Source organism: Dendrobates tinctorius, unplaced genomic scaffold, assembly GCF_039654945.1.
Source record: "Dendrobates tinctorius isolate UK_male_01 unplaced genomic scaffold, ASM3965494v1 ptg000007l, whole genome shotgun sequence".
Classification (NCBI taxonomy): Eukaryota; Metazoa; Chordata; class Amphibia; order Anura; family Dendrobatidae; genus Dendrobates; species Dendrobates tinctorius.
The window spans coordinates 46,199,490-46,215,076 of NW_027361675.1; the positions used below are offsets into that span (position 1 = coordinate 46,199,490).

General features: G+C 44.1%; 1 protein-coding gene across 2 annotated transcripts in view; it reads right to left on the reverse strand.

Moving 5' to 3' along the window:
• SCML2 (Scm polycomb group protein like 2) overlaps nucleotides 1-15,197 on the reverse strand; it is a 163,840-nt gene extending 148,643 nt beyond the window's left edge. For both annotated transcript variants that reach the window (XM_073574195.1, XM_073574178.1), the window contains exon 1: nucleotides 14,969-15,197. The gene's annotated coding sequence lies outside the window, so the exon portion shown is untranslated. The remainder of the gene's footprint in view (nucleotides 1-14,968) is intronic.
• Between the last annotated feature and the right edge of the window lie 390 nt (nucleotides 15,198-15,587).

Genomic DNA, 15,587 nt, shown 5'->3' on the forward strand with positions numbered 1-15,587 from the left:
ACACCAGATTTATAATTTCCAAGAGGGGCAATAGGAGAAAACAAACCCTATATCTTATGCAATTTTTACCAAAAGTGACAATACCCCAAATGTGGTTGTACACTACTGTGTGAGCACACGGCAGGGATCGGATGGGAAGGAGGGCTACTTAGCTTTTAGAACGCAGATTCCATTTGTATAGAATGTGGGTTCCATTAGCCGAGCCCCTGAGGTGCCAGTACAGCAGAAACCCCCACAAGTAACCCCATATTGGAAAATTCACTGCTTAAGGAATTCATCTAGGGGAGTGGTGAGTATTTTGAACCCAGAGGAGCCTCATAAAATTTTATAGCATTGGAAAGTGGAAACAGTTTAGGAGCAAAAATGCATTTATTTTATTTGTTGCAACTTTGTCAGTTACACAAGGGTTAACTAGTGGAACTGGAACCCACAATTTATTGCACAATTTATCCCAAACTCGATGATGCCCCATATGTCATCAGAAACTACCGTTTGGCCACACGACATCTAAAATAATGGGACACCTCCGGAACAAAGATCAGACGGAGTCCAAAGCGACTTCATTTGCCTCATAAGCGTGAAAAGTTTCGTTGGGGGTTTTGTCTGAATCGCATTTTTGCTTAGCAGAGAGCACAGACTATATGTGAGCCAAGCCTTATTCAGATTTTTGGGAGAGAGAATGTACAAGAATATTTCTTAAACACCTTAAAATTTCTGTATACACCAGTGTAATCAGTGAGCCATCCACTTTTTTCCAGTATAGCACAAGAAAAATCAATTCCAAATCTTCGACTATACTTTGCAATGTTAGACACATGCAGCATACAGACGGCAGATGGATGACACAAAGATGCCGTCTGTGTGCTGTCCATGATTTAAACTGACCCACAGACTTGTATTGGCCCTTGTCATCCGTGCTGCTGGTAAAAATCAGACATGTGTGCAGCACTATAGATTATAATGGGTGCGTGTAGCATCCGTGAAAAAAAACGGATTCCAATCGTATTGCAAACACGGACATGTGAAGGGGGCCTTATTTTTGTTTTTGAGCAGTTCATGATGTGGTGTAAGTGATAAGGCAGCTTTACTCTTCTGGTTGGTGCGATTACTGCGATACTAGATTTATATCAGGTTTTTATGTTTTGCTGCTATCAAGTGAGGGAGTGGTTCAAGATTCCCACTCCACAACTGCTACCTGTGTAAACATAAAATATGTTATTGGTGTTTTAGCCACTAGATGGCAGCGGTTTTCAGATTCATATGACTGTTACCTGTATGTATGACTGAGAGTTGCAGGCGGCCATCTTGGAGTGCAGTTAGTAAGAGACAGATGTGATAGGAGCACAGGAGAGTTAAGAAGACCGGGTGTGTGCAGTGTGCTACGAGTCAATCAGATTACAGAAGAAAAGTCCTACTGTTCCTGTGATTCCTTTCAAAGAAGAAGAAACACGTTGCGGAGATGACTACGGTTGGATACAGAGATAGATTCCATCCAAAGCATCGGCTTTGATGTGAATGGCCTTCTGCGCTCCAGGTGACAAGCCCAGGATCCAGTCTACGATCTCGCAGCTAAACGGGCCGTTCGGACGATTAGACAGCCACTTCTGTGTTCAGTTAACAGCCGGTAAGTCCTGAGATCAGGCCCTACCACAGGGATTCCGGTGGGTGCATACAACCAGACTTTAGAGAGAGTTTGGCGCCAAAACTAAATTCTCAGTTAGAGACATTGCTTGATAAAAGGGCTGTGTTAACCTTAGCTACATACTCCCCACAGTGGGTCAGCTTGGGTAGAGATAGCATAACAGAATTGTAATTTTAAAGAATTGTTAAGTTTGTGAATCTCTGCGCTGCATCGCTGTAGGGGCCGCCTCTTGAACTCATCTAATTACACCCCTGCTCTAGGTAACTCCCAGTTACCGCACTAGGCAGAACCACAGGTCAAGAAAATTACAGTGTACCCATTAGAACATACTGGGCCTTTTGGTTGTGCAGCGCAGGGGTCCTAGCTGATCCGGGCTAGGCGAATGTGACAGTTAACTGTGTTCCTTTCTTGCTATTTCCAGGGTAAGGCCGGGGTCACACTGGCGAAAAAAACGGACGAGTGCAATGCGATAAAATCGCATTGCAATCATCCCAATGTTAATCTATGGGGCAGCTCCCATCATCCGATTTTTTTTTTTTTTTTTTTTTTTTGTTCGGCTGTTTTCCTCTGTCCGAGACAATCGCAGCATGCTGCGATTGTCACCGATTAACGGATCAGACTCGCCAATGCAAGTCTATGGGTGCGATTAAAAATCAGATTACAAACGGACCACAAGTGTGACTTGCGATAAAATCGCACCCGGTCCTTTAACAAAAGCCGACAATTCATTCTGCAATACAGTAAAATCACACTGACAAGTTTAATAAGGAAATTAAATAATAGATATATGCACATAGAATACATATATATGTACATGTCATTGAGACACACACGTGTGTGTGTATATATATATATATATATATATATATATATATATATACACACACACACACAGTGGGGCAAAAAAGTATTTAGTCAGTCAGCAATAGTGCAAGTTCCACCACTTAAAAAGATGAGAGGCGTCTGTAATTTACATCATAGGTTGACCTCAACTATGGGAGACAAACTGAGAAAAAAAAATCCAGAAAATCACATTGTCTGTTTTTTTTTTTTCATTTTATTTGCATATTATGGTGGAAAATAAGTATTTGGTCAGAAACAAGCAATCAAGATTTCTGGCTCTCACAGACCTGTAACTTCTTCTTTAAGAGTCTCCTCTTTCCTCCACTCATTACCTGTAGTAATGGCACCTGTTTAAACTTGTTATCAGTATAAAAAGACACTTGTGCACACCCTCAAACAGTCTGACTCCAAACTCCACTATGGTGAAGACCAAAGAGCTGTCAAAGGACACCAGAAACAAAATTGTAGCCCTGCACCAGGCTGGGAAGACTGAATCTGCAATAGCCAACCAGCTTGGAGTGAAGAAATCAACTGTGGGAGCAATAATTAGAAAATGGAAGACATACAAGACCACTGATAATCTCCCTCGATCTGGTGCTCCACGCAAAATCCCACCCCGTGGGGTCAGAATGATCACAAGAACGGTGAGCAAAAATCCCAGAACCACGCGGGGGGACCTAGTGAATGAACTGCAGAGAGCTGGGACCAATGTAACAAGGCCTACCATAAGTAACACACTACGCCACCATGGACTCAGATCCTGCAGTGCCAGACGTGTCCCACTGCTTAAGCCTGTACATGTCCGGGCCCATCTGAAGTTTGCTAGAGAGCATTTGGATGATCCAGAGGAGTTTTGGGAGAATGTCCTATGGTCTGATGAAACCAAACTGGAACTGTTTGGTAGAAACACAACTTGTCGTGTTTGGAGGAAAAAGAATACTGAGTTGCATCCATCAGACACCATACCTACTGTAAAGCATGGTGGTGGAAACATCATGCTTTGGGGCTGTTTCTCTGCAAAGGGGCCAGGACGACTGATCCGGGTACATGAAAGAATGAATGGGGCCATGTATCGTGAGATTTTGAGTGCAAACCTCCTTCCATCAGCAAGGGCACTGAATATGAAACGTGGCTGGGTCTTTCAACGTGACAATGATCCAAAGCACACCGCCAGGGCAACGAAGGAGTGGCTTCGTAAGAAGCATTTCAAGGTCCTGGAGTGGCCTAGCCAGTCTCCAGATCTCAACCCTATAGAAAACCTTTGGAGGGAGTTGAAAGTCCGTGTTGCCAAGCGAAAAGCCAAAAACATCACTGCTCTAGAGGAGATCTGCATGGAGGAATGGGCCAACATACCAACAACAGTGTGTGGCAACCTTGTGAAGACTTACAGAAAACGTTTGACCTGTCATTGCCAACAAAGGATATATCACAAAGTATTGAGATGAAATTTTGTTTCTGACCAAATACTTATTTTCCACCATAATATGCAAATAAAATGAAAAAAAAAAAAACAGACAATGTGATTTTCTGGATTTTTTTTTCTCAGTTTGTCTCCCATAGTTGAGGTCTACCTATGATGTAAATTACAGACGCCTCTCATCTTTTTAAGTGGTGGAACTTGCACTATTGCTGACTGACTAAATACTTTTTTGCCCCACTGTATATATATATATACACACACACACACACTGTATATATTTCATAGAGCTCTACATAGCAGAATATAGTAGCTGCTAATTCAACAGCTGGCTTCTGTAAAATCATTCCAAAACCCGACATGAAATGACACACGGTTTAAATACAGTAAGGGTATGTGCACACGCAGTGAAATCTGCTGCGTTTCCGCAGTGGTTTTGGCTCTGCGGAAACGCAGAAGATTCTGCTGTGTTGTACTGTACCTTTATTTCCAATGGAAAAAAAAAACGCTGTGCACATGCTGCGGATTTTTCCTCGCGGTTTACAATCCGCAGCATGTCAATTGTTTGGTGCAGAAACGCTGCAGTTATACACCTCATCCATTATGAGGTGTAACACCGCAGGGCAAAACCGCAAAACCTGCGGTATTCTCTCCAAAATCCGCACACCCAAAAAACTACGTGTGCACATAGCCTAAACCATTTAATTTCATGTATTTTTTTTTTTATATGTCCTTGACTAATAATTAGACTAGGGTTTTTGTGTAAAACTTTGTACATGTAGGTGTTAACTAAAGAGGTTAATTCGTTTAAAAAAATTGCGTGGGCTCACGCAGTAAAAACGCAACCAGAGAGGGAAAGCCAGTGAGTGAGAGTATATTTTAATAGCCTTGAGAGGGACCGTCGTTTTTGCCCCCCCTCCCCCGGCTACAAAAATCTGCCCCCAGACACCCCAGAAAAGGCGCATATATAAGATGCGCCTTTTCTGGCACTTAGCCTCTCTATTCTCATTGCCCTGTAGCGGTGGCTAATGGGTTAATGTCTCCTTGCTATTGGAAGGTGGCATTAAGCCGACTAATAATGTCAATAAGACACCAATACATTATTAACCCTAGACTATTAAAGGTTTAAAAAAAACACAGAAACATTAATTAAAAATTCTTTTAATGAAATAAAGAAACCAAGTTTATGACAAGATTTATTCCTCTGATAATCCAAAAATAAACCATTGACCTGTAACAAAAATAAAACAAACAATACCCTTACCTCTCCGCTGGTCAGTCACATCCCCCGCTGCAATCCATCAGAAGGGGTTATGTTATGATTGGGTCACCGAGGAGGAAAGCAAGACCAAGCTAAGCCACAGAAAACCAGAGAGGTTTGTAACTAAGCGGATTGCAGACCCCTGATCCTATCCACACAACTAGCAGTAGCCGTGGAGTGTACCTACGATGATCCTAGACGCCTCGACACAGCTGGAGAACTACATAAGCCTAAAGCAAGAAAGGGGAAATCTAAACTGCCCCAGAGCAGACCCCAAAGGAATAGATAGCCCCCAAACATATATTGTCGGTGAGACAAGATGAAAACACAAACGCAGATGGGAAAATAGACTGAGCAAACGATGGGGCCCACACTAACTAGAAAGGACAGGAAAGAAAATACTCTGTCTGCAATCACGCAAAAATCCCTGCAAAAAATGCCCAACACGTCTGATAGAAAAATACTAAAATCACTAGACTTCGCCCACTATATCAGCACTCTGGTATATTCTGAAAGAAGAGCAAAAAGAGGCCAATCTAATAAGGGACAAAAACAAACTGGCACAAGCAGTAACATAAGGATGGAAATTCAGCACAGCCCCAGCTTGAGCTGGCTGAACACGCAAAACTGAAATAGACAAAACCAGATCAAATGTGAACAATAGCAAAAGAACACTTAGCTGCGCATGCAGGGACTGAGCTGGAAACTAAGACCTCAGGAGGCAGGAAAAAAAAATCACCAGCAGGGATAGAGGGAGTCGGCTGTCTTAAATCCAGTCAGAAACTCCAGATCTCCAGTCATCCTCCTCATTATCAGGCGCCTGGCCTCTGTTAATTAGATCAGCTCCATTACCTCCAGTAACCACCAGAGGGAGCCCGGAAAGAGAACTCGCAACCCCTCTGTCAATATAACCAGCTCCACTACCTTCACCAGTAACCAAAGGTAGGCCAGAAAGCGAATTCACAACAGGGTTAAGTGGTTTAGCACAAGACTGGTGCTAATGCGACCAGCCCGCTCTAAACCACTCCAGAATGAATTATTTCATCTCTGCGCAGCCTCCCTGGCTGCCCGGAGATGAACTAATGAGCGTGGGAAAGTTTCTGAATTTTTTCCCACGCTCATCAGTTCACTTCAGGTCAGACAGGGACATCAGTGAGGCTGCGCGGAGTCTGCTGTTTTTGGCCCCAGTCCTAGATATTCATCCGTAAGTGGCTTCCTTTTTCAGTTTGTTTGTTGTAATGTTTTATGATTGTGCATAGTAAAAATGCTTTTTTATCTGTCATCCCTGAATTACATATCTGAATGGACCAAACAAGTAAATACCTCCAGCTCAGAGGTGCTGAAAGCCGAAGCTGGGGGCCAGGAAGAAGAGTCGCTTGTGAAAAGTACCAGCACACCACAGCCCCTCAACACCTCCCACATGCACCAATAACCCAGCAAAGGTACCCCCAAAGGAGAGTCCACCCACAATCACTGGCATACGCAATGTTGGAATACCTGTGAGTAATGCTGGAAAGGAGGATTTTTGTCTGAGCCTGGGCCGTTATTTCAGGCAGATTCCTTTTTCTTTGAGGCTGCAGACCAGGGCCACCCTCCAAACTGTGTTGGCTGCCACCACGCTACCAAAAAATGACAGATTTCTTAGGTCAACAAAAAGCAGCCTCACCATCGCGCCAGCCATTACCATCACCTCCAGTGTCAGCTTCACGTCAGCCACCACCGGCTCCAATTACACCATCTTAGTAGCTACTTCCTCTGTTTAGCCTTTGCTGGTTATTAAAAATAGGGGGAACCCACATCATTTTTTTTTGGGGGGGGTCCCCTTTTTTTTTTTAATTGTGTATACAGCAGTGAGCCGATATTAATAGCCTGGGAAGATCCATGAAAAGTGGCCCCTTCCCAGAGCATTAAGACCAGCTCTCAGCCGTCTGCTTACCCTCAGCTGGTTAATAAAAATAAGCGGAACCCAACGCCATTTTTTCCTTTCATTTATGGATTAGCTAAATATAAGTACAGAAAACTATACACTCAAAGCACTGATTATATAACAGTGACATTTCTATCTTTCTATACCTATCTATAAGATTGTTTTATGAGCTAGTAAACTAGCTTTACATGACAGAATTACTGTACGTAAAAGCTGATTGTAAAAACACATTGCATGTCATACAGATGTAATATGGATGGTAGGGGAGAAACATGGCATGACACTTATCCTACTTTTCAGAAACAACATTGCAGCCATTTTATTTACGTTGATGAGTGCAAGCTCTGTCTAAGGAAAAAAATTGAGACATGTGCGCACCCCATAGAATAACAATGCAGGTGCGATCAGATGGTTTTTCGAATCACGCTCAGACCGATAATGCGGTCATGTGCACAAGCCCTAAAGGTAAACTATTTATGGGCGATGTATCCTGTACAAGGCTATGTGCTTGGTTTACATTATCAGTTAGAGAGGACAGATTCTCTTTAATAATACCCTAAGCCACACAGTACTGAAAAAATTGCTGGAGTGCTGCTTTAAGCCTTTTTCTTCATATTTTTCTCTACTTTTGGTGATCACAAGCATTTCACAAACGGCTATCTAACTAGAAATTAGTTGTGACAACAGTGGCATCCTATGACAGTGCAATATTTTAACTGAATCTGTCATCAGTTTTGGCATTGCAAAACTGCTGATGTAAGATCGGAGAGGCACACAAATAGATAAACATACCTCACTGTGCTGTTTTATTAAGTTCAGTAATCAGAAAGTGAAGCTCGTTACTGGTATATGCTGCTCACGGAAGTGCTCCAAGGAAAGACCCTAATTATAAAAGTGCTCTCATCTCCACAACCCCTTCCCTACTGAGTGACAGCTGTAGCGTTCAACCAGGACCATGCTAGAGCTAGAGCCAGTACGCTGTTTTGTGTTTGTACTGCACTAAGAAGCTGAATACTTTAGCCTTCTGAGCAGTGCACTTCAGGGCTGTTTGAGTGAAAGATGAGGGTGTCCGGACTCGGCCCTTTACTGATCAGCAGCACGTGAAAGGGAGCATAATACATTTAAAAAAATATAGTAGGTATACTTTAATATGCAGAGAGCTGAGAGCACTTCAGAATTAGGGACTGCCCTTGGAGTACAAGTGGGAGTTCCAACCAACATTTTGACATTCATTCTACTCAGTGACTTTAAAGGTACATTCTACTCAGTGACTTTAAATGTAGTGTGTGATTACTTTTGACCCTGCAAACTGATCACAGAGAGAGTAAATTAATATATTTTTTTATATTTGGCAGGCACTTCAATTACTTGCAGATTGGTGGGGGGACCATGTCCTGAGATCCCACCGATCAGCAGCGGATGTGCTCTAATCAGACACTCCCGGTTCATAAAAAGGAGCACGCCTATTCATGAAACTGGAACAAGGTACTCCGAGTACTGGAGTGATATTTCTGGAGTTCAGAATTCCACAGCTCTTCATGAATTAGACAAGCTAGGGCATCCCTCTCTCGCTCCACCAATTTTTGCAATAGCTCTGAGTTGAGCCTAAATTCTGCGACTTTTCAAAGCTTTTAAGACCATGTGCACACGTTGCGGATTCTGCTGCGGATCCGCAGCGTTTCAAGCTCTGCGGGTCCGCAGCAGATTTAGCTGCGTTGTACAGTACCATTGTTTTCAATGGTAAACTGAAAAACGCTGAGCACATGCTGTGGATTTGCTGCGGGTTCAAATCCGCAGCATGTCAATTCTTTGTGCGGAATCAGCAGCGGTTTCACACCTTCTCCATTGTAAAGGTGTGAAACCGCAGGTCTTTTGACCTGAGCATTTACCTGCGGATTTTTCCAAATCCGCGCTGAAAAATCCGCAGGACCTAAAACTACGTGTGCACATAGCCTAAGTCAGAATTCTGGTGCGACAACTTTGATGAATAGAGACTATTGTGTGTGGTTCTGTATGCTGACCTGCGCACTTTTTGGGGTCTATTGAGAAATCGATGAGGGTCTCAGAACCCAGATCCCCACAAATTGGTAGGCATTTAAAGTGCCTGCCAAATAGAAAAATAAAACTGAAATTCAAAGTTTAGTTACTGTTATACAGTGTACAAAGAATCCAGTCCTATAAAGGTACGGTAATTTGCATTAGTTATCATTCTAAACTAGCAAGATATACTGGAAATGCAACTTGAAAAGCTATAGATAATTTGTGTTTGTGTAAATGAAGATGTCTCATGCTGGAAAATCACAACAGCAAAAATAGGACCTTTTACTAGTTTGAGCATAGAATAGAGGCTGCAGAGCTGAATGAATGGTTGTTTTTTTAATTATCATCTCCTTTGCAGTGATATTAGCTTATAAAGTTGAGTTTCGAATTTCTACTAAGGCCAAGGGGGCATGAGCACTTCTCTGGGTTGTGTACTTTTTCTTGTGCATGACATTAACCAATCATAAGTAGGAAGCATCAAGCAGGAGGAAGAAAGAAAAACAAGCCCACAGAAAGGGTCAGACGTGGCTTTCTCTGTGTAAGGCTGGGATCACACATTCGAGAAACGGACGAGTCTTGCATCTTAATACTCGGCACTGCAGCCGGCACTCGGGAGCAGAGCGTGTGGCTGCATAGAAATACATGGAGCCGCACGCTCCACTCCCGAGTGCCGGTAGAAATACCGGGTATTAAGATGGGAGACTTGTCCGAGTTTCTCGCATGTGTGATCCCTAAGACAAGTAATGACACAGCCCTGCTCCTACTTCCAACACCTACAGTGATTACAAGTGGAAGAGAGAAGCTGAGGTGTCTGTAATTACAAACACTTGTTGTAGCTCTCCTTTCATGACAGTCAGTGTAAAGGCCCCGTCTCACTAAGCAATCTCGGTAGCGAGATCGCTGCTGAGTCACAACTTTTGTGACGTAACAGCGATCTCGCCAGCGAGATCGCTGTGTGTGACAGCGATCAGCGAGCGGCCCCCCTGCCGGTATCGCTGCAAGAAACCTCTGGACATTTCTTTGGTCGCTGGTCTCCCGCTGGCCAGCATGCATCGCTGTGTGTGACAGCGGGAGACCAGCGATCAGGTGTAAAAAAATAATAGGGGTTATTTGCCATATTTTGTATTAATAAAGGCATTTTTATTTATATTTCTTTCTCCTGCCTTCATTATTTTATGTGTATATATATATTTTTGTATTTATTAATATTATTAGTGTTTATTATTTTGGGTGAATATATTTTGCAATTGCTATGCGATTTATAGTTGTGTGTGTGTGTATATATATATATATATATATATATATATATATATACATATATATATATTCTTTTAATGTACACATGGTTTGCATAATATTTTTTGCATATTTTTGATTATATTATATATTTTGTCATCATTTTATTATTATTTTTTATTATTTATTTTTATAAACAAAAAACTTATTTTTTCATTATTATTTTACACATTTTTTATTTTTTCTGAAAAAATGTTTTAATTTTATTTATATATATTTGTTTCCCTCCCATATTTTTTATCCATATCTTGGTGGTGATTTAGTGATAAAACAGAGTAGGACTAAAGGTTCCGTCACACACAGTGAGAACGCTAGTGAGATCGCTGATTTTGTGACGCCACAGCGATCTCGCCAGCGATATCGCTGTGTGTGACACACATCAGCGACCGGGTCCCCTGCCGGGTATCGCTGATCGCTCAGGATCGTCCTGGGCCATTTTTTGACCGTTGCTCTGCTGCTGGCCGGCGCGCATCGCTGTGTGTGGCAGCGGGAGCCAATGATCAGCAAGGCTCCCAGCGCTCTAAGCAGGCGATGGGAGCTGATATCTAAGGTAAATATCGGATTACTAAGAGGCACGCGTCACTTAAGGCCCTTTTACATTTAGCGATGCACCAGCGATCCGACCCGGTCAGGATCGCTGGTGCATCGCTAAATGATCGCTAGTGAGCTGTCACACAGGCAGACCTCACAGCGATGCAGCAGCGACGCAGCGCACGATACTCACCTTTCACACACAGCGATCCTGGCGTCCTCCCGCCCGCCTCCACACGTCGCTCGTCGTCACAGCAGGAAGCACCCGACGAGAAATGGAGCCAGACATTCTCGCGCGATCAGCGATGGACAGCGGGGGAGCCGGTCGGAGGTATCACACATAGCGATATCGCTCTAACGTCCCAAAATCGGTGACGTTATAGCGATATCGGTATGTGTAAAACACCCTTTAGTTACCCAATGTGTACCTTTGAAACCTGCGTGCTCACAGCTCCCGGCGCGAGTACGCAGGTTTCTAAGGTACACATTGGGTAACTAAGTGACGTGTGCAGCTTAGTAACCCGATATTTACCTTAGATACCAGCGTCCTCGATGGTGCTGATCGCTGGTGAAGCTGCCTGACAAGGTCGTATCATTGTCGGGATCGCTGGTGCATCTTTTAGTGTAACGGTACCCTAAGTGTCATTACAAGCACCTCTTTAGCTCATGGTAGTCAGTGTGGGTGGAGAAGGGGGGGGAAGAGAAGGAGCCTATACACAGCAGCCTGTCTGACAACTAGACAGAGCTGTAGTATAAATCACGGAGGAAAGATAAAAGTGCCTGCTAATTCAGGAGCTGACCTTCAGGCTAGTTTAGGATAAGTGCACTTAGTCTATGGTACATGTTGGGTTGTTTTTCCCAAAGAAAACTAACATTATCATTGTACAAGTGGAGGCTACAGGCATGTTCTTTCTGGCAGGTATGCATGTGATTACCATTGTACATGGCAAACTACAGTCAATTGCGCTTTCCTATAAAGAGGGAAAATGCAATGACACATGCAGTTTAGTTTTTCGGTTTCTTTTCTTTTTTTTTTTTTAAACTAGGACCCTATGGTAGACAGATGCCTAGCTATCCATCATGACTGTGGGCACTGTAGGATGCAAAACTCCTGAGTGTGGGCACAGTGGGCAACAGATGCAATTTCTACCTAGAATTAAACAACTCTGGTTGCAGGTTAGCGCCGGTGAGAACAAAAGGATCGATTATTGTGAAGTTCAGCTTCCTGATCACACATATTAGTTTGTCAGCCAGTCCTACCAAAATCGGCAAACATTAATCTGATGTGTATTTGGGCTTTGAAGGAGTTATTCAGCATCTCTGACTTATGCATGGAGCGGTTAGAGTCAGCAATGAGCGCAAGTTCTCTGTAATCAAGTTTGCCTAGGGTGCTCAGGAATGCATAGAGTATCGCGGGTGCTTGAGTAAGATGTTCGTGTCCCCGCTGCCACACCCTCGGCAAACTTTGGTAACATGCACTTGTGCCCATCACTTGTTTGATGCACTACTGACCTAGTATCCTTATGGATGCGCCATTTCTGGGGTGGATGAGGGCTGGTGTTATTAGTCTGGGAAGGAGCCAATATCCATGGCCAATTACCAGCCTATTAATCTCAGCCTGCTGCTGTCTGCTTAGCCTATGCTGGTTATTAAAAATAGGGAGGACCCCATATAATTTTGAGTCATCCTTTTTAATAACCAGTAATGGGGCTACGCAGACAGGTGTGAGCTTATTAATAGCCTGGGAAGATTTTTTGATAGTGGTCCCTTCCCAGACTATTAAGACCAACAGCCTCCCCCAGCTGTCTGCTTTTCCTCAACTGGTTATTAAAAATAATGGTGACCCCACAGCAGTTTTTTTTATTATTTATTTAATATGTTTAAAAAGGCTAAACATCCTTTAGTGCCAAATGAAAGGCACTAAAGGGTGCTAGTTTAAGGGGCTTGTGACATGAAATATCTACAGTACATCTATCTTATCTATTCTAGCTATTTATATCTGTATATAAGATTGCTTTATTACTTAGAAAAATAAAGAAAGAAAATTAAAGAAATCCCTGCCTTTGCACAAGAACGCTGGATACACGGACCATAGAAAGAAGAAAGAGGTACAGATTGTCGAGTGCAGGGGCATGCGTGGGATTCAAGCACCACAACTGCACGTCACAGGTCAGCGTGACATGTATGGGAGGGAGGTAGAATTATAATGAATAGCGGAGGCAGTGGTTTCTTCCAGGCACCCATGTCCAGGAGCCTGGAAGAGATCATTAACATAATGAAATAAAAGTCTATTTCTCCACATGTAAACAGTGGCTAAGACTACATTAACATTTCTATTACCTGTATGCCCATAGTAATAGCTGAAAAGTGTCCTCGGGGGTGACAGAGAATTACTGTATGTAAAAAGTGCATTGCATACAGATTGCATACGGATGGTACTTGAGAAAAATCAAAATTTTACTCACATAACACTCGTCCTACTTTTCAGGAATAACACTGCAGCAATTTTATTTAAGCAGATGAGTGCAAGCTCTTATAGTTCTCAATAGAACTTCATGAGCACCAACTGTTTCAGTAATCTTAGCAACGGGAAAAGTTGTATTCACCGTAGACAGATTTTACTTGTGAATTGAGAATTACTGTGTCAGTCCTGATGTATTACAAAGTTTCTTCTTTTCCCTTGTATTGTCAATTTCTGGGAAACAAATTAAATTGACAGAAACTCTTGAAATGCTTTGTGCTTAAAAATGTGACATTCATATATGCTGCGATGGAGCGCCGACATATTGTGATCTCTGACCTGTGTCATGCCCAAAGTCACTGTGTAGCCCCAGCCGCAAAGAGAAGGGTGAGGACTGAGCAGATGTCTCCCCCGGGATAAAATACACTTGTGTGCTGGGAAAAGGCCAGTGGTCTCTATTAACACTTAGGGTGTGTGCACACGCTGCGGATTCTGCTGCGCTTCCGCAGCGGTTTTGGCCGCTGCGGGTCCGCAGCAGTTTTTGCTGCGGTGTACAGTACCATTATTCCCTATGGGAATACAAAACCGCAGTGCAGACGGTGCGGATTTTTCCACGCGGTTTTGAAACCGCAGAAAGAATTGACATGTCAATCCTTTCTGCGGATTCCGCTGCGGTTTGCCATCTCCTCCATTGAGATGAAAAACCGCAGGGCAAAACCGTAGGCTAATCCGCAGGTCTTTTGACCTGCAGATTTTACAAAATCCGCAGAGCAATCCGCAGCGTGTGCACGTACACTTGTGACCCCAGCCTAAGGGTATCTCATGGTCTGTATACAGAGCGCAATGCCCAGACTGCACATAACCTGGCCTGAATGTATCGCCTCACAGACACACGAGGTAAGTTCGGGTCGGATGACCGGCGGTGAGGAAACGCAATGCGGTCTGTATACGGCCAATGAAATACACTTGTGTGAACCAGGCCTTACAGTGACTAACTTTTCCCGCCATTTATCTGAACGACCTTACACACCTTGTTGGGAACCATAGCAAATTACCAAGTGTGTCTCTGAGATCGCCATTACACAGAAACGTCGCCGTGTAGCGAAACATGAAGGGCTCTATGGCAGGAACAAGCTTGGGACACATGCCACCCTTGCTCTGACACTGAGGGATCCCCTGCAGCAGTGACTGAGGTCTGTCACTGAGCCTCCACCATGACAGAAGCACAAAAGTGACACTAGTAGGTCACATTCTATGTCCCTGGGCAGGTGAGGGCGAACACACGCACACACATGATGAATGGCTCAGGACACACAGCTGCGGCTCATACTACGACTCCCATTGTCATGGTGGGATTTCTGACACTAGCTGTGGGGGTTCCCTCTTGTTTGTGTACAGGACAGTCACGTGGCTCCTGTATACACTGGCGCTCCTCGCATTACGCCTCACACTCAGGACAATGGTAGCCGTCACCACGCCGTGCCCCGGTAACGTACGATGTGCCCGGCAGTGCACTGGAGGCCGCTGTGGGATGTACCGTGAGCGCTCACCTCAATACACACCACGCTGCTGCCCGCCCCGGGAATGTGCTGCTGCCCCAGCCGCCGCGACCATTGAGTGAGCTCTCAGCTGCCGCCTTCTGTCACAGGCACCGTTTCCGTCTCCATCCACACGTCCATCCGTATATGCTCCGTCGCCTGGTCTGTAGCTCCCCGTGTCGCTACCTCACGGCGCCGCCATGTTGTCACTGAGCGCGCCCCCGCCTGTGGTTTGTGTTCATGAGACGAGAGGAGGGGGCGCTCGGGGGTCTCGGCTGCGCACGCTGCTATCAATGAGACGATTCTTCCTGCTCTATAGATGCCAACATTTACAGGTCTCATTTGTCAGTGCCCCCTATACAATTACAAAGCCCCATAAAATGCCAACCACGGGACCCCCACTCCCTTGTCCCCCTTTTTGGTATGTGCACTCAGTGTCTTCGCTCTGCCAAGTTTTTCAAGGAGAAGCTGCTTGTGGTCTTTTTCCTGAAGTGGCATTTTTTGTGGGGTCTCCATCGTCTGTGTCTTTTTTTTTCTATGATTTTACACCATGACTAGAGGAAGCCCCCCGAGGAATGGATATGCTGCCTCTTTTATCCGCTTTGCGATTTCCAAACCCTTAAGGCCTGTT